Source organism: Tamandua tetradactyla, chromosome 1 (genome assembly GCF_023851605.1).
Source record: "Tamandua tetradactyla isolate mTamTet1 chromosome 1, mTamTet1.pri, whole genome shotgun sequence".
Classification (NCBI taxonomy): Eukaryota; Metazoa; Chordata; class Mammalia; order Pilosa; family Myrmecophagidae; genus Tamandua; species Tamandua tetradactyla.
Window position 1 is genome coordinate 35,027,455 of NC_135327.1, and position 22,615 is coordinate 35,050,069.

Consider the following 22,615-nt stretch of genomic DNA (forward strand, 5'->3'; position numbering starts at 1 on the left):
CAGGGGAGGTGGACACCACAGGCCATGCAGAGCCCCACAGCAGTACATGCAGGGTCAAGTGTCCAAGCGGGGCCTGTGGGAGGTAGGGTTTTTTTTATTTTACATGGGCAGGCACCGGGAAATGAACCCGGGTCCTCTGGCATGGCAGGCAAGCATTCTTGCCGCTGAGCCACTGTGGCCCACCCGGGAGGTGGGTTTGTAGTAACAAGGGTGTGGGGTGACCCTGATTGAATAATTCTGAAGCCCCTGCTCAGGATAAGCAGGAACTGTGCCTGTAGCACATGAGAAGGAGGCTGGGCTGGGACCTTCTCCTGCGGGCAGAGTGTGGAGGGACACCTGTGGTCCTCAAGGTCCCCTAGATGTCAGGCCTGCACAGGATCTTGGACCTGCACCACAGCCTGTTAAATGTGAGAGGATCAAGAACATAAACCACCATGATGGGTAGAATTGTGCTCCCCAAAAGGATATGTTGAAGTCCTAACCCCCAGTACCTGTGAATGCACCTTATTTGGAAATATGATCTTTGTAGAGGGAGTTATTGAAGTTAAAATTAACTGCTTGCGTCTGTCTAAGAGTACTGTGACCCTCAATCCAATGTGATAGGAAAAGAAGGAAAAGTGGTATCAACACAGGGGAGCAAGCCATGTGATGACAAAGGCAGCGGATGTTGTTGGAGTGATGGCACCACAAGCCAAAGAATGCCAAGAATTGCCAGCAAAGACCAGAAGCTATAAGAAGCAAGAAAGGAAGTGTCTTCCATACAGATCTCAAATGGAGCACAGCCCTGCCAGCACTCTGATTTCAGAGTTCCAGCTTCCAGATCTCTGAGGCAATGCATTTCTGTTGTTTTCAGCCATCCCATCTGTGGATCTTTGTTATGGCAACTCTAGGAAACTAAGACTTGGGGTACTCTTTCCCTTTAGTACATGAAAGATATGGTTACAGTTGTAGCTTTAGGAATGAGATTTCTCAATGTTTGCCATTTCCTCTTTCTCTGAAGACTGAACTTGGAATAGAGGCATCGTTGTTTTGTCCCAGGCAGCCAGTAGCTGTGATCAATGGTTCTCTCTGTCATCCTCCTCCTCTACTCTTTCATGAGGGTTCCTCTAACTGGTCCTTGGAGGTCACAGTGTTGCCTGGATTCCTGCCTGAGATTTCCTGTACTGTTTCAGGACCCAGAGAGAAAAGACAGATCTAGGGCACGTGAGCCTCTCAGGCATCTACCCCCTGCTGGTGACATCCCATCATGCACAGCAGACAAGCAGTGTGTGACAGAGGCCTTTGCCCATCCAAACATTGGAAAATGAAAACCAAAAATGGTACTAAACACTGGACCAAGCTCAAGGATCCCCCAGCACTGCTCTTTCCCCATCATGACTTCTGTTCTTCCAGCCTAATGGCCAAGCCTGGGTACTGAGCTCACCACTGGTCACAGGTTTGGGCCTCAGATTTTGCATCCACAAAATGGGGTGATGTTAGGCCCTCCCTCATTAGAGCTGTCATGGCATTGAATGAATGGATAATCTGAAACCCTCAGCACAGCACCTCACACAGGGTGGGTTTTATGACTACTATAGATATTTGATATATAAAATATGAAAATTTTCTTTTTGTATCTTGAATTATTGGTACCCTAAGCCCATGCCTGGCTGCTATCTGCTATCTTAGCAGCTAGATTTGAGCATTGCCCCTGGCTCCACCTATGTATGGGGACAAATCAGTTCATATGTGTTTAGAACATACTTATTAAATAAATAAGGACATATGATTCACGGGAAGTTAATAGACAGTGTGGTTCTCCTGAGTGGGCCCCAGCATCCCTCTGCACATAGAGCCTGTGGGGGTGAAGATAGGCATAAAAGAACTGAAGAGCAAGACGAGGTGGCGTAAGGATGACGAGGTCCTAAGAGAGTTCAGAACGGACTTTTCTGTCTTGGAGAGGGAAACCTGTGGAGGACTCATGGAGAGGAGGCTTTGGGCTGGGCCTTCCTGGGGTCATACCCACGATGTGGTTCTCTTAAAACAACACTGCTGTAGAGATGTGGGGCCTGCCCCACCCCCTGCTTTCCTTGAACCTCAGTGGGTTTGTGGCTGCTTAGATCAGTGAACAGGCCAGCTTCTCTGCAAGGCACAGCAAGGCACAGGGCCAGGGCCCAGACTTCTAGGAGCCAGTGAAGATGTTTCAATATGTTTTAAAATCAGACAAAAAAAAAGGAATATAATACCAATTGAGCATGTAATAGTGAATTTAAGATGGATTATGTTCACCTTTATATTGATGCAGTCACAAAATATAACTCTTAATATTTCTACGGAGGAAGGGTTCCATGGCTGCAGATGTGTTCACCAATGTCCTTACACGGTCTTGCCAATCAAATATGATGAAATGTGACACCATGTGATGACTGAGGCTGGGTCAGAAAAGGCCCTGCAGCTTCTACCGGTTTCTCTGGGATACTTGCACTGTAGGAAGCCAGCTGTCTGTCCTGTACAAAGTCCCTGAACTCATCAAGCTGGGGAGGTGGCAGGTACATCAACTGCCCGCCACGTGTATAAGCTGTCTTGAATGCCCAAAAATTAACCCTTAGAGCTGACATCTGATTGCAGCCACCCAAGGGACTCCAAGTGAGAATGGTCCAGTCAAGCCCTCCCTGAATTTCTGCCCCACAAAACTGAGTCTATAATAAAGCAGCTTGTTTTAAGTATCTACGTTTTGGGATAAGTCATTACACAGCATATAGTGATCAGAACATTTAGCCAGGGAAGGGAACTCAAGTTGGTGCTCTCATGGAGGAAGGGGTGGTAAATGGGTAACTATTTCCTGAGCTTAGTATCTCCCACAGTATATTCGTTTGGGTCAGTTTTATAGTTTTTTTTTTTTTTAACTTTTTAAAAAATTATATAGTATAATATACATACAAAGCCAAGAAATAAAAAATCAATAATTTTCAAAGCACTCTTCAACAAGTGGTTACAGGACAGATCCCAAAGTTTGTCATGGGCTACCATATGATTCTCTCATATTTTTTCTTCTAGCTTCTCCAAAATATAGGAGGCTAGAGGGTTTAAATATTTTTTTATCATCACAATTGACTTTTTTTTTTCTTTTTTCTTGTGAAAAATAGCATATATACAAAAAAAGCTATAAATTTCAAAGCACAGCACCACAATTAGTTGTAGAACATATTTCAGACTTTGACATGGGTTACAATTTCACAATTTTTGGTTTTTACTTCTAGCTGCTCTAAAATACTGGAGACTAAAAGAGATATCAATTTAATGATTCAGCATTCATATTCATTTGTTAAGTCCTATCTTCTATGTATAATTTCACCATCACCTTTGATCTTTCCATCCCTCTCTTTAGGATTGTTTGGGCTATGGCAATTCTAAATTTTTGCTACTGGAAGGGTCTGTCACTAATATGGGGTAGGGAGATGGAACTATCTGATGTTCTGGAGAGGCTGGGCTAGGTTTCAGAACTTATCTGGTGCAGGGATCCAACTGGAGATTGTAGGTTTCTGGAAAGTTACTCTAGTGCATGGAACCCTTGTGGAATCTTATATATTGCCCTAGGTGTTCTTTAGGATTGGCTGGAATGGTCCTGGTTGGGGGTTGGCAGGTTATGATAGGTAGCTTGCATAAGAGCAACCTCCAGAGTAGCCTCTTGACTCTGTTTGAATCCTCTCTGCCACTGATACTTTATTAATTACACTTCTTCCCCCCTTTTGATCAGGATGGAATTGTTGATCCCACAGTGCCAAGTCTGGATTCATCCCTGGAAGTCATCTCCCATGTTGCCAGGAAGACTGTCACCCCTAGATGTCATGTCCCATGTAGGGGGGAGGGCAAGGATTCACTTGCAGAGTTGGGCTTAGAGAGACTGAGGCCAACTCTGAGCAACAACAGATGTCCTCCAGAAGTAACTCTTAGACATGCCTATAGGTAGTGTAACCTTCTCTGCTATTTACATAAGCTTCACAAGAGTAAGCTTCATGATTGAGGGCATGGCCTATTGATTTGGGTGTCCCTAAAGTTTGACAGTATCAGGGGATTCCGTGATGGTAAGGTTTAATAGTTCCATATTCTTTCTCCCCTCCCTCAGGGGACTTTGCCAATACTTTTTGATAATCTGCTTAATATACTCTAAGATGTTTCCATTACAATAATCTATACAGGATTAAAGGACCTCTTTCTTATTCTGTGCTCCCTGTGTTGCAGTTGTTCAAATGAGCTATACAGATAGGTTGAATTAGATTATGCACTACAGAAAATTTCAGTTCCAGAGCAAATAAAACTTTCTTCCATTGGTTCCAAAGGGTATGTGTGGTTCTAAAATATAGACACTGTCTTTCTTACCCCTACGTTCTGAATTACTTTAACCCCAACCTGTTAGACTTGGTTCTTATCTCTAAATATCAGGTTATATATATAAAACAGCCTCTCGATATCCAGAAATATTGATCACCACTCCGGACTTACTGTGTCTGCTCTAAAAGCTTACAACCTAGGCCATTGTTTTCTTATAAGCAGTTTATAAAGGTGACCATACCATTGTTCTTTTGTTTCTGGCTTTTTTTTATCTCACCAAATGTCCCACATGCTCATTCACATCATTGCATGCTTCATGACTTTGTTCTTTTTTGTAGCAGCACAACCTCCATTCAGAAGTATACACCATTGTTTGCCAATCTACTTCTCTGTCAGTGCATCCTTCAGCCACCTGCATTCATTGGGCATCATGTAGAGGGTCCCCAAGTCCATCAACATTCTCAATTCTAGATAATTTCACAGTTCCCAAGAGAAAGAAAACAATAAACACACCCATGCCAAATAGGAAATCTAAACCTCCTCTTAGCTCTTGTCCCTCCCCTCATTATTTACCTCTGCTGTTGCTGTGGTAGTGCTGATGGTTTCCTTTTGAACATAGCTCATAGCATGCAATAGCAGTTGTCCCCCTGACCCTGGACTTAAACAGTCTTTATACAAGAATCGTATCTTTGAAGTAATTCTTACAAGAACTAATTCATATTTCAGGTGTGAATTAGTAGGACACATAGGTCTGTCCAACCTCTTTGAATCATGTTCATCTTCAATAAGGTAATATTACCTCGAGACCCACTAGAGAATCACCTTCACTCCTATCTATTCCCTTACATTGGAGTTCAACCTCATTAGCTAATGGTTCACCCATCTCTAGTTTCTATGTGTCTCTAAGTCCCCTATATTCTATATTATAAACCTCTGATTATACCTTTATGCTGGTCATAAAAGTGGAATCATACAGTATCTATCCTTTTGTGTCTGGCTAATTTTACTCAGCATTATGTCCTTAAGGCTTATCCATCTCGTCATGTGCTTCAGGACATCATTTGTCTTACTGCTGCATAATATCCCATCACATGTATATACCACATTTTGTTGACCCACTTGTCTGTTGATGGGCATTCGGTTTGATTCCGTGTTTGGTGATTGTGAAAATGCTGCTATGAACAATGGTTAGCAAATGTCTGTTTGTGTCATTGCTTTTGGCTCTTCTAGGTATATACCAAGTAGTGCTATTGCTGGGTCATAGGTCAACTTGATATTTAGTTTCCTAAGGAACCACCAAACAGTCTGGTGGCTGCACCATTACACATTTCCACCAGCAGTTCATAAGTGTCCCAGTTTCTCTACATCCTCTCCAACATTTATAGTTTTCTGTTTGTTTAATAGCAGCCATTCTTATAAGTGTGAAGTGGTATCTCATTGTAGTCTTGATCTGCACTTCCCTTATAGCTAATGAAAATGAGCATCTCTCCATGTGCTTTTGAGCCATATGTATTTGCTTTTCAGAAAAATGCCTATTCATAACTTTGGCCCATTTAATAACTGAGTTGTTTGTTCTTTTGTCGTTGAGTGTTGGGGCCCCGGTCAGGCAAGGCCCTGGCAAGGCCACATCAGGATAAACTTGGAGGCACGGCCTCTTGGTCTCCTGTGGAATGAGGTCCGGCCTGGGGCTGCACCTTATCTAATCCGGCCTTAATGTGGGAATGTTCTGTCTCTGCAGTTTTGAGCAGGCTAATTAATGTTCACTCTGTTCTCGAGAAAGTTCTGTATCCCTATTCATTATGTCAAGCACATTCTCATGGACTGACTGCCTTATCTAGAATTCTATTGTTAAGCAGTATAAAATAAACTTGTGCTGGCTTCTCAGGGTTGTTTGCCTTCAGTTAGGCAAAGAACCAGCTAACCTCTGCTTTCTCTTGAACTCTGTTTTGTGTTTTTCTTAAATCTCCCACTGCCCCTTCTGATCCTGTTTGAACTGTTGCTTGAACTGGACTCGGCAAGCGGTGCCCTAACAGGGACCTGACAGGGGAACTCTTAAAGTGTAAAGGAAGGAGACGCTCCAGGGACATCCACTACAAATACTACAGAAAGGTAAGGAGTGAATTGGATAAGCTAGGTGTAAAACATGGGTAATTCAGGTTCATCAGAAAGGAAACCCTATACTCAAATGTTAAAATCTATACTATCTACTAGAGAAACTAAATTCTCTCTGTCTCAGTTAGAAACTTTTCTTAGTCATGTACAGGACTAAGTCATGCCCATGGTTTCCAGAAAAAAGTACGGTTAATCCTCAAACTTGGGCAAAGGTAGGAGAACAACTGAAAAGCAGATATGAGACCCTTGGTCTTAAGCATACTCCAATATGTACTTTTACTTTGTGGATGTTAATTTATGATCTGCTTTTTCCAGATCATGAATGTATCAAAGTGGCACAGTCAGTACAAGAATCTTCATCCTCGGTTGCCATTATTGACCCTCCTAATTCTACAGCAGATGATAAAAAGAGGAAGAATGATAAGCCAGGAATAGATGATGCCCTTCCTCTGGCATCTCCTTTTCTTCCTTTAGCATCTCTTGGTCCTCCTTTAATGACTTATCCTGATTTGACCATACTTTCTATAAAGGAGACACCACCTAATTTATGTTATGCTACTGCTCCCCCAAATGTGGGCCCACCTCTTATGAGGCTGCAGTGATCCAGGGAAAAAGATACTACTGAAATTGTAAAAGGAAACTGGATTGTTCAATTATTAATTTTACCATATTATAAAATGGGACATTCAGGAAACAAAAAAATAAGAAAATTTAGCAATATTGAAAAACAAGATCTATATTGGCAAGAGTTATTAAAAGAGGAAGACCTGAATGCATTATATGGATTGAAGGTAAATCTTTTAAGGGACTTGTAGATACAGAAGCAGACATTACTATCATTGCTTTAAAATACTGGCCATTAGACTGGCCTCTGCAAACACTGAGCCAGCCTTTACACGGAATTGGCATGGTTAGCACTGTCCAACAAAGTATTAATATCCTATCTTGTAAAGGACCAGATGGTCAAATAGGAACCATTCAGCCTTATGTTCTGGAAATAGCAATAAATCTCTGGGGTAGGGACTTATTAGAGCAATGGGGAACATATGTTAACATTCCATTCTTGGCTCCTGCAGTAAAGGACATGATGAAAAACATGGATCACAATTCACTTCAGAACCTCTCACAAAATTTTAATATTCAAGGACAAAGTTCTTGCAAAGGCCTTGGCTATCCAAATTTATAATTGGGGCCACTGCTGACATTACAGCCCAACCCATACCTTTAACTTGGAAAACAAATGAGCCTGTGTGGGTTGAGCAGTGGCACTTATCTAAAGAAAAATTAGAGGCTCTAACTCAATGAGTAAAAAAACAAGTTTAAAACAGGACATATAGAAGAATTTCATAGTCCTTGGAATTCTCCAATATTTGTTATAAAAAAGAAGTCAGGAACATGGTGAATGTTAACTGATTTGAGAAAAGTTAATGCTGTAATTCAACCTATGGAGTCATTACAACCTGGCTTGCCCATACCAGTTATGATTTCTAAAAACTGATTTATTATTGTGATAGATTTAAAAGATTGCTTCTCTACCATACCTTTAGCAGGGCAAGATAAGGAAAAATTAATTTCTGAGCCTGTTCCTATTGAGCTGCCTTCATATAAAAATTCATATACACCCGAGTCAGAGAATATTCTATGGGAACAATGCCATGCCGAACAAAAGTCAGTACTCATTAATGGTTCCTATGGAATTGTAATGGATTGGTCCCCTAAGGGGCATGCAATTCAGAATTGTAGTTCTGACTCAAAGTGTTTGGTTAAGTTTACTCTAAATAATTATTCTACTGAAATTTATACCAATGTTACAAATAGAATCTTGTGGTAAGGAATAGGAATGGTAGCCCCATCTCCTTTTCTTAACTCAGGATCCTTGACAAACAACAATTTGGAAACTGGCCATGAGTCTAGCTCCTATTCATATTTGGAAAAGAAATATATTCAAAAAACTTTAAAAAAGTGAAAATTCTCATTAAAAATTGTATATTGATGTTTCAAACATGCATTGACTAAAGCATTTTAAGTATTTGACATTATTCTGACAAATTTAATTTTGATGATAATTGTATGCGGTGAAATGTTTGCTTGAAGTAATGACTGAGTATGAAGGATATAAAGGATGTATTTTTATTAATAGGAAAAAGAGAGTAGTTTTGTCCTAAGATAAAATGAATAGGTGTTACAAAATGAGGAAAAATGTAAGACAAAGCCTAAAGTAAGTTGCTAAAGGTTTGTGGAAATGGAAATTATAATCAAAATCAGGAAAGATTAAATGGGTATATATAATTTTTAAAAAAACTTTAATATCAAATATCATAATGCAAAACTAAAGTTTAGTTTTCTCTCTGTTAAAATGACAAAGTTTTCTTGGACTCCTAGCCTGTTCTCATGAAAAGTTATAAAAGAGAGGATTTACAAATGACACCACTCGGATTCCTTACCAACACCCCCCTTTTCCTTATTGTGTCAATAGTACACATACTGTTCTTAACCAGCATCCTCCATGGGTTGAGTGTGCTCAACCCTTTGCCTCAGAACATAATATCAGTTTAAGTGGTGAAACCTTCATGGTGTTAGATTGGGCACACGGTTTAAATAATTTATTTTCCCACTCCAACCCTCAGCAACTGGGAGGGTTTGTTGCTGATATACTTACAACTAAAGATGGACATTTTGAAAAGGGTCTGTGGAGATTAGTTGCTGCATCTCGGTCTATTCAACTGTCTTGTCATGGCAATAATGCATTATGCAGAAAAGATAACTGTTATGCTGACAGAGAGGAGTTTTGCTGGAATTTATTTAATGTAACTGCATGTGTTAACCCTCCTTATGTAATCCTTGCTGGAAATTTAATTGCAATGAGAAAAAATGGCATGTTTACTATTACTTGCTCTAATTGCAATTTAACAAATTATCTGTCTATACATAATGCTGGCCAAGACATTCTTATACTTTGTCAGCCTGCTTTTGTCATGCTGCCAGTTAATTTCAGTGGTCCCTGGTATTCTAATCTGGGACTGCAAGTATTAAAAGAACTTCATTCTGGACTTACTCATTCAAAACGAGTAATAGGGAATCTGCAGTGTTTCAACTTGGAGGCCAAGGGGTATAGGCTGTCAAGGAGACAGATCAGACCCTCTCCGGGGTATTGCCCCTTCCTCACTTGCACACCTCATATCACCATCCTTGGCCTTGAAAGATGACTGGTTAGCTAAAGATGGGTAAAGATTCCTCAGGGGAGGAACAACCTAAGACAGGCACAGTCACAAAGGGGCCTTCAGGAGAAAACTTGGGACTCTTCTTAAAGAATAAAAAAAGGGGAGATGTTGGGGCCCAGGTCAGGTTTTTCATGAAGCAGGCCTCTGACTGCTGGCAAGGCCATGTCAGAGTAACCTTGGAGGCATGGCCCCGTGGTCCCCTGTGGAATGAAGTCCAGCCTGGGCTGAGCCTTATCTAATTCAACCTTACTGTGGGAATGTTCTGTCTCTGCAGTTTTGAGCAGGCTAATTAATGTTCACTCTGTTCTCAAGAAAGTTCTGTATCCCTATTCATTATGTCCAGCACATTCTCATGGACTGCACTGCCTTATCTAGAATTCTATTGTTAAGCAGTATAAAATAAACTTGTGCTGGCTTCTGGGGGTCATTTGCCTTCAGTCAGGCAAAGAACCACCTTACCTCTGCTTTCTCTTAAACTCTGTTTTGTGTTTTTCTTAAATCTCCCACTGCCCCTTCTGACACTGTTTGAACTGTTGCTCGAGCTGGACTCAGTAGTTGAGTTGTATGATTTCTTTGTATATACAAGGACTCAAACCTTTGTCTGATATGTGATTTCCAAATATTTTCTCCCATTGAGTTGGCTGCCTCTTCACCTTTTTGACAAAGTCCTTTGAGGTGCAGAAGCATTTGATTATTTTTTTAATTAAAAAAATTTTTTTTAAATACCAAAAAAGACCAAACAAATGCAAACATTCTTAACTTTTGATCATTCCGTTTTACATATATAATCAGTAATTCACAATATCATCACATAGTTGCATATTCATCATCATGATCATTTCTTGGAACATTTGTATTTATTCAGAAAAAGAAATAAAAAGAAAATAGGAAAAAATTCATAATACCATACCCCTTACCCCTCCCTTTCATTGATCACTAGCATTTCAATCTAAATTCATTTTAACATTTGTTCCCCCTATTATTTATTTTTATTCCATATGTTCTACTCGTCTGTTGAGAAGGTAGAGAAAAAGAGCATCAGACACAAGGTTTTCACAACCACACAGTCACATTGTGAAGACTATAGCATTATACAATCATCTTCAAGAAACATGGCTACTGGAACACAGCTCTACAATTTCAAGCAGTTCCCTCCAGCCTCTCCATTATGTCTTGACTAACAACATGATATCTACTTGATGTGTAAGAATAAATTCCAGGATAGCCTCTCGACTCTGTTTGGAATCTCTCAGCCATTGACACTTATTTTGTCTCATTTCACTCTTTCCCCTTTTGGTCAAGAAGGTTTTCTCAATCCCCTGATGCTGAGTCTCAGCTCATTCTAGGATTTCTGTCCCATGTTTCCAGGGAGGTTTATACCCCTGGGAGTCATGTCCTACATAGACAGAGGGAGGATGGTGAGTTAGAAGCATTTGATTTTGAGGCATTCCCATTTATCTATTTTTTCTTTTGTTGCTTGTGCTTTGGGTGTAAAGTTTATGAAGCTACCTCCTATTACTAGGTCTTGAAGATGTTTCCCTACATTTTCTTATAGAAGCTTTATGGTGCTAGTTCTTATATTTAGGTGTTTGATCAACTTTGAGTTAATTTTTGTGTAGGGTGTATGACAGGGGTCTTCCTTCATTCTCTTGGCTATTGATATCCAGTTCTTCCATGCCCAATTATTGAAAAGACCATTTTGTCCCAGTTCAGAGGATTTGGGGGCCTTGTCAAAAATCAGTTGACCAGGGCCATGGTGACTCAGTGGCAGAGTTCTTGCACGCGATACCGGGGACCCAGGTTTGGTTCCTGGTACCTGCTCATGTAAAAAAAAAAATCAGTTGACTGTAGATTTTGTGATCTATTTCTGCATTCTTGGTTCAGTTCCATTGGTCAATGCTTCTGTCTTTGTGCCAGTACCATACTGTTTTGACCACTGTGGCTTTATAATAGCTTCTAAAGTCAGGGAGTATTAATTTTCTCACTTTGTTCATCTTTTTTAGGATGCTTTTAGCTATTTGGGGTGTCTTTCCTTTCCAGATGAATTTGGTATTTAGCTTTTTCAAATCTTCAAAGTAGGTTGTTGGAATTTTGATTGGTACTGTGTTGAATCTGTAGATCAATTTGGGGAAAATTGACATCTTAAGTATATCTTAATATCTTTCCACCTATTTAGATCTCCTTTGATTTATTTTAGCAATGTTATGTAGTTTTCTGTGTACAAGTCCTTTGTGTCCCTGGTTAAGTTCATTCCTAACTATTTGATTCTTTTAGTTGCTATTTTAAATGTAATTTTTTCCTTGACTGACTCCTCAGCTAGGTCATTGCTTGTGTATAGAAATGTTACTGATTTTTGCACATTAATTTTATATCCTGCCACCTTGCTGAATTTGTTTATTAGCTCAAGTAACTTTGCTCTAGATTTCTCTGGCTCTTCCAAGGATAGTATCATATCATCTGGAAATATTGAGAGTTTTGCTTCTTCCTTTCCAATTTGGATGCCTTTTATTTCTTTGTCTTGCCTGATTGCTCTAGCTAGAACTTCTAGCACAATGTTGAATAACAGTGGTGACAGTGGGCATTCTTGTCTTTTTTCTGATCTTATGGGGAAAGTTTTCAGTCTCTCTCCATTGAGTACGATGCTGGTTATCATTTTTTCATATATTCCCTTTATCATATTGAGGTAGTTACCTTTGATTCTTATCTTTTGGAGTGTTTTTTTATCAGAAAAGGATGCTGAATTTTGTTGAATGCCTTTTCAGCATCAATTGAGATGATCATGTGATTTTTTCCTTTCTATTTGTTAATGTGCTGTATTACATTAATTGATTTTCTTGTGTTGAACCATCATTGCATTCCTGGTATAAACCCTACTTGGTTATGGTGTATAATTCTTTTAATGTGTTGTTGAATTTGATTTGCTAAAATTTTATTGAGAATTTTTGCATCTATGTTCATTAGGGAGACTGGCCCTTAGTTTTCCTTTCTTATAGCATCTTTACCGATTTTGGTATTAGAATGATATTAGCTTCATAAATGCGTTAGGTAAAGATCCTTTTTTTCCCCCCTGCTTTCCCCCACTTTATTAAAGAAAAAAGCAGTGATGGTAAATCTCGAGAACAGTCCATTTTCTGGGATTCCCCCCTTGAAAATGAGACATTTAATTTCTAAACAGATGCCTGATGTATACATGTTTCCCAACTGCACTGAGTAAGTGAGAAGGCTGAAGCCCTAAAGTGTTCATCTTCCAACTTTTCCCAGTCTGTGGTCTGTCTTTGGATCAGCAATAATTGCCTGGACAGCGACTATGGCTTCACTGATTTTTGTCTATAGCTCTCTGAGCTCTTCTAAATGCAACAATCGCAGAATTTGAGCAGCTTCATTAAGAACTGCATCTTCTGTGTCAGAACCAAGAATATGCTTGTCTAAAGCAACAGGCAAGCCCTCTTTTGTTTGATTTGCTTTAGCAACTGCATCCTGCATCAGGCACTCCTGAACCAAAATGCGAATTGCCTTAAGCATCACCAGGTAATCATCATGACATTGAATCTGAAGACAGTTAGCCAAAGCCATTACAGCAGCTTTAAAATTAGGATTATTTACATCCAAATTGATCAACGGCCCTGCATTTTTAGTTGCACTGTCAGCATTTTTTGTATTATCCAGTACCAAGTCCTTGTATTTTTTAGCATTATCTCCGTATTCTAGTCTAACAGCTAATCCAAGAAGCCAGTCAATTGCTCCTTGTAGCTCTTGAATCTTGAAATGACAGTTAACATCTCAGAGATACTTTTCAAAGAACTTGGGCTGGTTGCTGTTGTAGACGTTTCTTAAATTATGTCTGTCTTCAATTTTGTAGTGTCTGATTTTCTGATCTTCAAGCCAAACAATAAAGTTTCTAAATTCTGTTTCATCTCTGCAGTTGAAGCTGGCAGGGTTGTGGTAGTCGAGGACTGTCACTTGAGTTGGAACATGGCTCCGGCTTCTCGCTCGGACCTGGGCCTCAGCTGGGAGAGAAGTGATGAGGCGCAGATTGCTGAGGCACCACGAAGTGGTGAGGGGGCCAGTCAAGTTCCTTTTTTCCTCAGTTTTTTGGAAAAGTTTGAGCAAGATTGGTGTTAGTTCTTTATGGAATGTTTGATAACATTTCTCTGTGAAGCCACCTGGCCTTGCGCTTTTCTTTGTAGGAAGATTTTTGATGACTGATTGAATCTCTTTACTTGTGATTGGTTTGTTGAGATCTGCTATTTCTTCCTGAGTCAGTGTAGCTTGTTTGTGTGTCTCCAGGAATTTGTCTATTTCATCTAAATTGTCTAGTTTGTTGGCGTATAGTTGTTCATAGTATCCTCTTATGATTTCCTTTATTTCTTCTGGGTCTGTGGTAACACACCCCTTCTCATATCTGATTTTATTTGCATCTTCTCTCTTTTTTCCTTGTTAGTCTTGCTAGTAGCCCATCAATATTATTGATTTTCTCCAAGAACCAACTTTTGCTTTTATTGATTCTTTCTATTGTTCTTTTGTTCTCCCATTCATTTCTCTTTGCTTCAATCTTTGTTATTTCTCTTCTCCTATTTGCTTTGGGGTTAGTTTGCTGTATTTTCTCAAGTTCCTCCAGGTTTGCTGTTAAGTCCTTGATTTTTGCTCTTTCTTATTTTTTAATATGGGCCTTTAGGGTAATAAATTTCCCTCTCAGTGGAGCCTTTGCTGCATCCTGTAAGTTCTGATAAGTTGTATTCTCCTTTTCATTCATCTCCAGATAACTATTGATTTCTCTAGCAATTTCTTTTTTGACCCGCTGGTTGTTTAAGAGTGTGTTATTTAATCTCCATATATTTGTGAATGTTCTAGTTCTTTGGTGGTTATTGAGATTCAGCTTCATCCCATTGCGATCAGAGAAAGTGTTTTGAATAATTTCAATTTTTTATATTTATAAAGACCTGTTTTGTGTCCCAGCATATGATCTATCCTGAAGAATGTTCCATGAGTGCTAGAGAAGAACATATATCCTTGTACTTTGGGGTTCAATGACTGTATATGTCTGTTAGGTCTAATTCATTTATCAAGTTATTTAACTTCTCTATTTCCTTGTTGATCTTCTGTCTGGTTGTTCTATCTATACAGGAGCATGGTGTATTGAAGTTTCCTACTATTATTGTTGAAACATCTATCACTTCCTTCAGTTTTGCCAATGTCTGTTTCATGTACTTTGGAGCTTCTTGATTAGGAGCACAAGCATTTATGATTGTTATATCTTCTTGGTGAATTGACCCTTTAATTAGTATATAGTGTCCTTCTTTGTCTCTTATCATGTCTTTACATTTAAAGTCTATTTTGCTGATATTAGTATAGCTACTCCTGCTTTCTTTTGGTTACAACTTGCATGGAAAATCTTTTTCCATCCTTTCACTTTCAATCTATCTGTATCTTTGTGCCTAAGATGAGTCTCTTGTAAGCAGCATATGGCTGGATTATGTTTCTTAATCCATTCTGCCAATCTGTATCTTTTAATTGGTAAGTTTTGTCCATTAACATTCAAAGTTATTACTGAAAATGCATTTCTTGATTCCACCATCTTATTTTTTTAATTTTATTTGTCAGATCTACATATATTTTCCATCTTTCTCTGTCTATTCTTTAAATTACCCTTAGTGGTACTCTTCAATTCTGTGCCCTCCTCTAGACCTCCCTCTCCTGTCTTTTTTTTCAGCTGGCAGAACTCCTTTTAGTATTTCTTGTAGGGCCAGTCTCTCATTGACAAATTCTTTGAGGACTCATTTGTCTATGAAAACTTTAATCTATCCCTCAGTTTGAAGGACAATTTGTCTGGGTTCAGAATTTTTGCCTGAAGTCTTTCAGGATCTTGAATATATCATATCCCTGCCTTCTTACATCCAGGGTGCTAGTTGAGTAGTCCGAACTCAGTCTTATTTGATTTCTCTTATATGTAGTAGATTGTTTTTCTCTTGCCGCTTTCCAGATTTTCTGCTCCTCTTCAACATTTGACAGACTGTATGTGCCTTGGGGAAGGCCTAGTTGGGTTTATTCTGTTTGGAGTTCTTTGGGTTTCTTTGACTTGTATATTTATGTCCTTCATGAGGGTTGGGACGTTTTCCCCCATTATATCCTCAACTACTCTTCCTAGCCCTTTACTCCTCTTTTCTCTTTCTGGGACACCAATGATTCTTATATTTGTGTACTTTGTTATGTCTATCATTTCCCTGAGTTCCCAGCCAATTTTTTCCATCTTTTTTGCCATTTGCTGTTTTGAGTCTTCGAAGTCAATTATTTTGTTCTCTTATTCTTTCTTCTGTCTCTTCAAATTTGGTGTTGTGTGCCTCTAGTATGTTCTTCATTTGGTCAACAGAGTCTTTAATCTCTGTGATTTCCACTATTTTTTATTTTTTCTAATTCCTCTTTGTGCTCTTCTACTGTCTTCTTGATCTCCTTTATGTCATTTTCTGTCCCACTTATTTTATAGAGTAGAGTTGCATGAACATCTTCGATTAGTTGTTCCAGTGTCTGGGTCTCCTCTGGTTTAATTTGGTCATTAGGCAGGGCTGTATCTGCCTGCATTGTGATATGGTTAGTGATCTTCTGCTGTCTTCATGACATGTAAATATCTTGATTGGTTTACTTTGGGAGTTGATTTCTTTCAGTAGTCTAAGGCCTTGTGTTTGCAGGATGGTTGTATAGTAGGGAGCAGGGTACGGGGTGGGGCACTCAGTGCAGTGATTTGTTTCAGGGCAGATATAGGCACAAGTTGGAGATGTTACATTGATCCTTTTGAACTTGGGTGCCCAGCAGCCAGGGAGGATGTAGCTGTGCAGGTGCACCGGTCTGGGGGCCGTAACCTTGGTGTGCACTGGTCTAAGGCATGGGGTCCTTTGTGCTCATGCTTAGAGCTGTGGCAGCAGGTTGGCATTATGTCATCATGGACTGGGGGCAGATGTGACCCAGCTGCATAGGTCAGCACTTTCTCGGAGCTGGGAAGTATAGCTGAGGGACATTTGCATGTCTGGTTCTAGGACTGCTGTAAAGTGCAGTTCCTAGAGCTGAATGACATGATTGGGGGCCCATGCACATGCGTGGGCCTAGGCGTGCCAAAAATGGATGCACAGATCTCGGGGGGGGGGGGTCAGGGCTAGCCTGGGTATGGAGGTTAGTGCCCGCAGCCTTTATGTACTGGCAAAAGCTTGCAAGGAACAGGGAGGGGGAGGTAGTGCTTGGGAGGTGTGCAGGAGACGTGAGTTGGGCTACACTTGGGGTAGGAGTGGGGGTCAGGTACATGCACTAGTGGCAGGTGGGGTGGGGGTGCCTGGAGCATGGGAAATGGGAGTGGTGACGGGGTTCGGGTGCATGGGGCATGGGGTGAGTCCCCGGTCATGGGGCTGCCCTGGTGAGGGTGGCGTGCCCAAGGAAAATGGCCTGGCTTGCTTCCTGGTCCGGTCTCCTGGCCGTGCACTCCCGCGGGCTCTGCGCTCCATGCCAGGCTCCAGCTTTCTGCTTCTCAGTTCCTTGGCCTCTGCCACCAGGGCTGCAGCATGTGCTGTAGAAGGCTCTCCCAGGGCAGCCACACCCCCGAATTGCCACCTCAGTCGTCCTCCTGTACCTTCTCTAACTTTTCCGTGGAGCAGGGCTAACTAAGCTCGAGCTAGTCTATTCAGCCATCTTCCCGGAAGTTTCAGTTTTATAGTTTTTGAAGAACTGGATCTGTGAGAGGAGCAGTGTGAAGGAAGGAAGCACCATTTAGCAAGGAAGGTAGGGGATGTGGGGGGAAGTTCGGGCTGTGGGTGGGGTTGGTAGGTGTGAAAGGGCTGGGGAGAGGAACCCAGGGGGTGGAGTCCAAGGACAGATCCTGCCATCTTATGCAGATAAAGAGCCAACATATTGAAAGATCTTGGCTTGGTTGTTAGACTAAATGGAAAGTTGGGAAGGGGCAGGACCACAGCTGACCAGGCAGCCCGTTTGAGGCCTTGTCATGCCTGAAAATGACACCTGAGCATGTCTTCATGCACTGAGTAGTGGCAGGACACTGGCCTCTGCTGCAGTGAACTTGACTGCCTCTCCTTGAGTCTTTGTCCATGTAGGAACTAGGGTCCTGAATGGTTCGGGAGCAGGGCACAAAGCATCCATCACCCTGTGTTTGCTTGGGGCCTCCTCTTTAGGGTACCTCCATGAACCCTGTACTTGTTTGGATACTGAGTAGTCCCAGTCTGAAAAATAAGTTCCACTCTGGCAAATGAGGCATTGACCAGACCCAAGGTGTGGCAGTGGGAGGGGAGAGGGAGCCTGCTTCGAGGGAGACACAGGGTGGCAGTGACCAGGAGTCAGGCTTTTGACTGATACAGCGCAGGTCCAAGCCCTGGCTCTGCCCTTGCTAGTGGGGTGACTGTAGACAATTTGTTGCCCTCTTGGCGTCTCTGTTTCACTATCTGTAAGATGGGGACGATGATGTCATCCACCCTTGGAACTTTGACCAAGATAGAATGTGGTCCTATAAGAGGTGTGTTACTTTAGTTACGGTTAGTGAGTAACTGGAGGTAAACTTGGGGGGAGGTTAGTCGAGGTTGATGCTCAGGCTTCCGTTCGGGTCAACAGGGGGCCAAGAAGCCATGGGGAATGGGGGCTTGGGGGATGATGCTGCCTCAGCTCTGGATGGGCTGTGTCTCTGTGCTCCTGGCAGACTGCACAGAGGTTCAGGAGCCATTGGATATGTGGGCCTGGGGTTCAGGAGCCAGTCCTGCTGGGAGGCAGATTGGAGAGTTCCGGGCAATTGTGCATGGGATTTCAGGTGAGGGAGAGAGAACAAAGTCTACCAGGAGCCCTTGAATCGCAAGTGCTTTAGTTTGCATTTCTCAGGTGATATAATTGTATAGAGAAAGCCCAAGGGACCCCTCAGAGCCAAGGGAAGAAAAAAAAAAGAAAAGAAAAAAGCCCTTCTAAGTTTTTTCTTTCTCTTTTTCTTTTGAAATTTGAAATCCCCACCAAAGCAATGACCCTGATAGCCAATCAAACCTCTGGCTCATTACATTTGACCTATACAAAATAAAGTCCACCTGCCCTAAACTCACCTCTATATGCCAGACAAACCCTGCTCGGATCCGTAGAAGTCAAGCTAACTTCCTTCTTATGTCTATAAAAATCGTTGGCTATCCCTAGAACCCAAAGCTAATCCTGTTCTGGCTTCCTTTTCCACAGCAGAACTTTGGTGTCTGGAATAAAATGCTGCAGTCTTCAAACTCCCCTCCCATTTGTCTTTCACACCAGAAACAGTCTCTCAGCCAAACGTTTTGGGGCAAGTTATTTATCTGGGAGGTGACTTCCAGAAACACTATCAGGATGGAAAGTGCCTGAAGCCGGGGATCCTTAGAGGCCAAGCTGGCAAGGTGAGTCTCCAAGTGGCACAGGAGAGTTACGGGGTAAGGGGTTAAGGAGTTGAGAGGCAAAGAAGGAGGGGAAGGAGCTGAGAGGGATGGGCTCTTAGGTCAAGTCACATCTTGGCCTGACCTGTGAGGGGTGGAGGTTTGAAGCAGAAATGGCTCTGCAGAATTATCCCCTTTCCAAGTCAAGGCATAGCCTTTTGTACCTAGAGTTGGGCAATCAAATACTGTCTGCAAGTTCAGTGGGAGGGGGATGGGGTGGGGGTGCCGGCTGTAACTTCCTCGTTGAGGGGCTTTTGCCAGCAGAGGGCTATTTTCCCCAATAGGGGGCAGAGGTGAGCTGTTAGCAGCCGCGTCCACACCCGGGATGATGCTGGAAGGGGGTCTGGGTGCGGAAAGGGCAGCATCCAGGAAAGGAGCAACACGGGATGTGAAGGCTAAAAGTTTACTAGCGTGGATAACTGCAGCTCGATCCTGCAGGGGCCCACTCCCAAGAGATAGCCGCCCAGGCTGCTGGAGCTGGGAAATTTTACACTCTTAACTCCGGTAGGTTTTCCTAGGGGCCGTTCATTTTTGACTCCTTTGCTTGGAGGTCAAAAGCCGACTGGAAACTAGAGGAAGCCCTCAGACGACCTCCTCTGCTGGGGGTTGGTGCGCGGCAGCGCCTGGAGTCTGTGGGGTGTGGACAGGAAGCCCAGGAAGCAGGGAAGGAGCAGCCAGAAGGCTCAGAGGAAAATCAGGCGCACAATGAAGTCACCTGATTCCTCTGTGCGCGCGCTCCCATGGTGAGACGTTTAACCCGAGTGTGCTCATCCACAGAAGGCGGACTTGCCGAGCATCAAGGCCAGCTCTGAAAACCCCAAGGGGGATCGATCTCTCTGTGGATCCCCCCACTTTCCCCCCACCCCCGGCCTTGTCTCAACTGGGAGGCGCGGGTGGTCCTGGCAGTGGAGGGCACACTGGCGCCTGGCATTAGGGAGCCCTGCCCTGGAAAATAAGGAGCAGAGACGCTTTTACTGATTAGTTAAATCCAGGATAATCCCGGCTGATGAAGACCCATTCGGACCCCTTAACGGATTCAGGGTTCCAAAACGACTCCGGGGGCTGGTCCAGGGCGGGGCGGGGCGGGAACGCTCCGGAGGGCTCAGCCTCTGGCAGCGGATTTGTTTGTGCGTGTGGGGGCAGGGGTCTGGGAGAAGGTCATCCTCTACCCCGCCAGAGCGCAGAGGCATCTCCTTTCCAGGTCTCTTAAACCCACCAGAAGCGACTAGACGCGCTCCCCGCTCCTTGACCCATGCTGAGCGAAGCCCTTCGCCCTCCTGGCTCCAGCCGCTGCGCCCCCACACCCCGGTGCCAGGGCTCTGAGCCCATCCGGTCCCACGCGCTAGTCGAGTTTTGATTCCGGGCAGCGACCTGGATTAGCGCGAAGCGGGGCGGGGAGGCAGTGAAAGTGTCCTCGGGTGCTCCGCCACGACGCTGCCAAAGTGGAGGCACCCTGGGGTTCAACACGCCTCTTCCCTGCGGGTGGAACCGGTGGAGGCGTTAGGAACGCTCTGGTCCAGGGTTCCCCTTAGAGCCCCGGCGTGACAGGATTTATAAGCCTTAGATACTCTCATCAGTAAGATGAGATTTTAAACTCCCTCCTCCTCCAAGGGGTTGGAGACCTAGGCCCACGTGATCAGTCGGCTTGGGGGGCCCGAGGTTGCGCCCCGGAATCTCTGGGCCCTGACACATCTACTTGGGGTCTGTCTTTTCTCGGTGATCTCCTGCTTCCACTAGTAAAAGTTTGGGGGAGGGAAACCCCAACATCCCTGCCTGGGCGAAACGTCGCGGACGGCACGTCCAGGTTGCTAGCAACTTGTGCTTGTTCCCGCGCGCAGGCGGGCGACCTCCTACACCCTCCCTGCGCGGATGACCTCGCTCGGACCCTTTAGGGCCGACTGTTCCACCTGCCCATTCCGGACGCGGACGAAATGTGTGAGATCTAGCTCTGTCCCTTGATTGAGATCCTAAATCTGGATTTACAAACGAGTTAAGAACGCTGCCTGGCGAAAAGCCAGAACACCTCCGCTGGGGCCTGTGCCTCAATGTCTTCCCCTGAACCCAGAGATAAACCTTGGGGAGAAATTCCTGGCTGAGCCCAAAAGGATTGGGTGTCTAAAGCAGCCCACCAGCCTGGGCGAATCAAATGACAGTTATTCCAAAAGAAAGTTATTGTTTTGCTAATCCGGGGAACAGCTTGTGAGGGGAGATTTGGGTCTTCCTTTAATAATGGAAAGTTAATGCACAGTCTCTCGTAATTATCTTTATCAGAAGCCCCTTGTATAATCTGCATGCTTAGCTGCAGAGGACCCAATCCAAGGCGCAGTGAGAGTTCCACTTTACGTGCCCAGGCGAGAGCTGTGCGCCCGTGAGCCGCGCCGCCTCATCGAGGCTCTGACAGTTGTCCCTTTCCTCGCTGGGTCACTTCGGACTGTCAGGCCCCCGAGAATGGACTGCAGAGGGAAGGATAGGCTCGGGGGGAGGTGGGTGGAATGGACAGCGAGGAAGGCAGAAGACAAGAAACAAAAATAAACGAACAAACAACAACAGCAAAAAATGAGACTAAATTTAGACCCATTGTCTCTACCAGCGGTCTCAAATTCCGGTGGGTGAGCTAGGCGTGGCTTGACCACGTGTTTTGTTTGGCCCACAGAGTCTCCTAAAAATAGCTAAAATTTTAACAAATACCGGTATTTCACAGGGTGATCAGGCTGTTGATAGTCATAAACCCTGACAGTTTATTAGCCCGGGCACCGAGGGCTGCACCCCTGTAGACAGGCCCTATTTTTCAGCCCCGCCCCGCTTCCCACCTTTAGGGTTGTTCTATAAATACTGGCTCACATGTATACCAAAAATTCACTGTTTATATGAAATTCAAATTTAACCGGGCCTCTTCTATTTTTATTTGCTTTGAAATCTGACAACCCTATCCTCATTGTCTTAGCCTTTCACCCCGTCCCCTTCCAGCTTGTCACCTGCCTCTGGTCTTTGCCCTTTTCCCACTCCGTCGGAGATTTTTGACACCCCGCAGCTGGGCCGCTAGAGTGCTGGGGACAAGGAGAGGGATCTGGCTAGAGGGCAGAGTGGCAGTGGACTAAATAAACGTTTTCACCTTTTTTTTTCCCCCCCTTAGGGATCCCCTGGGAAGGCCTCTTTGGCTCCTACGGAGGAGTCGGAGCGTCCAGCGGCAGTGGTGGAGGTGTGGCTGGAAATTGGGGTTCTAGGCATTAGTGGGCTCCTAGGCAGGGCAGGAGCCCTTCAGGGCAGGTGGGAGGGACATCCACCTGCAAAGTCGGGGAGCGAAGGGAAGACCACTCCCTCCGGGGTCTGAAACCCGCGGCTTTTAGAGCGACCGGCAGACAAGCGGGCTTGTTGTCCCCTCCCTCCTTCCCTTGCCCAGCTGGAGAGGAGAGGGGAAAAGGAGGGGGACTGAGGGGACTGCAGCTGGGAGGGCGGTGACCTAGGGGAGGGGAACCGGTGGCGTCCTCATCTTGTGAGGTCCGAACCACGGACGCGCCCGCGCCCGACGCTCCCGCGCCCAGCTGA

The 22,615-nt window shown here is 43.6% G+C and overlaps 1 long non-coding RNA gene and 1 pseudogene across 1 annotated transcript; one reads left to right on the forward strand and one right to left on the reverse strand.

Annotated features, from left to right (window-relative positions):
• Window positions 1-6,150: 6,150 nt before the first annotated feature.
• On the forward strand, window positions 6,151-22,566 carry LOC143644794 (uncharacterized). The gene is made up of 3 exons (XR_013156874.1): window positions 6,151-6,420; window positions 18,846-19,033; window positions 22,203-22,566. It is a non-coding gene; the product is annotated as an uncharacterized LOC143644794 (long non-coding RNA).
• Window positions 12,765-17,823, reverse strand: LOC143678253 (RNA transcription, translation and transport factor protein pseudogene; annotated as a pseudogene).
• Window positions 22,567-22,615: the final 49 nt, after the last annotated feature.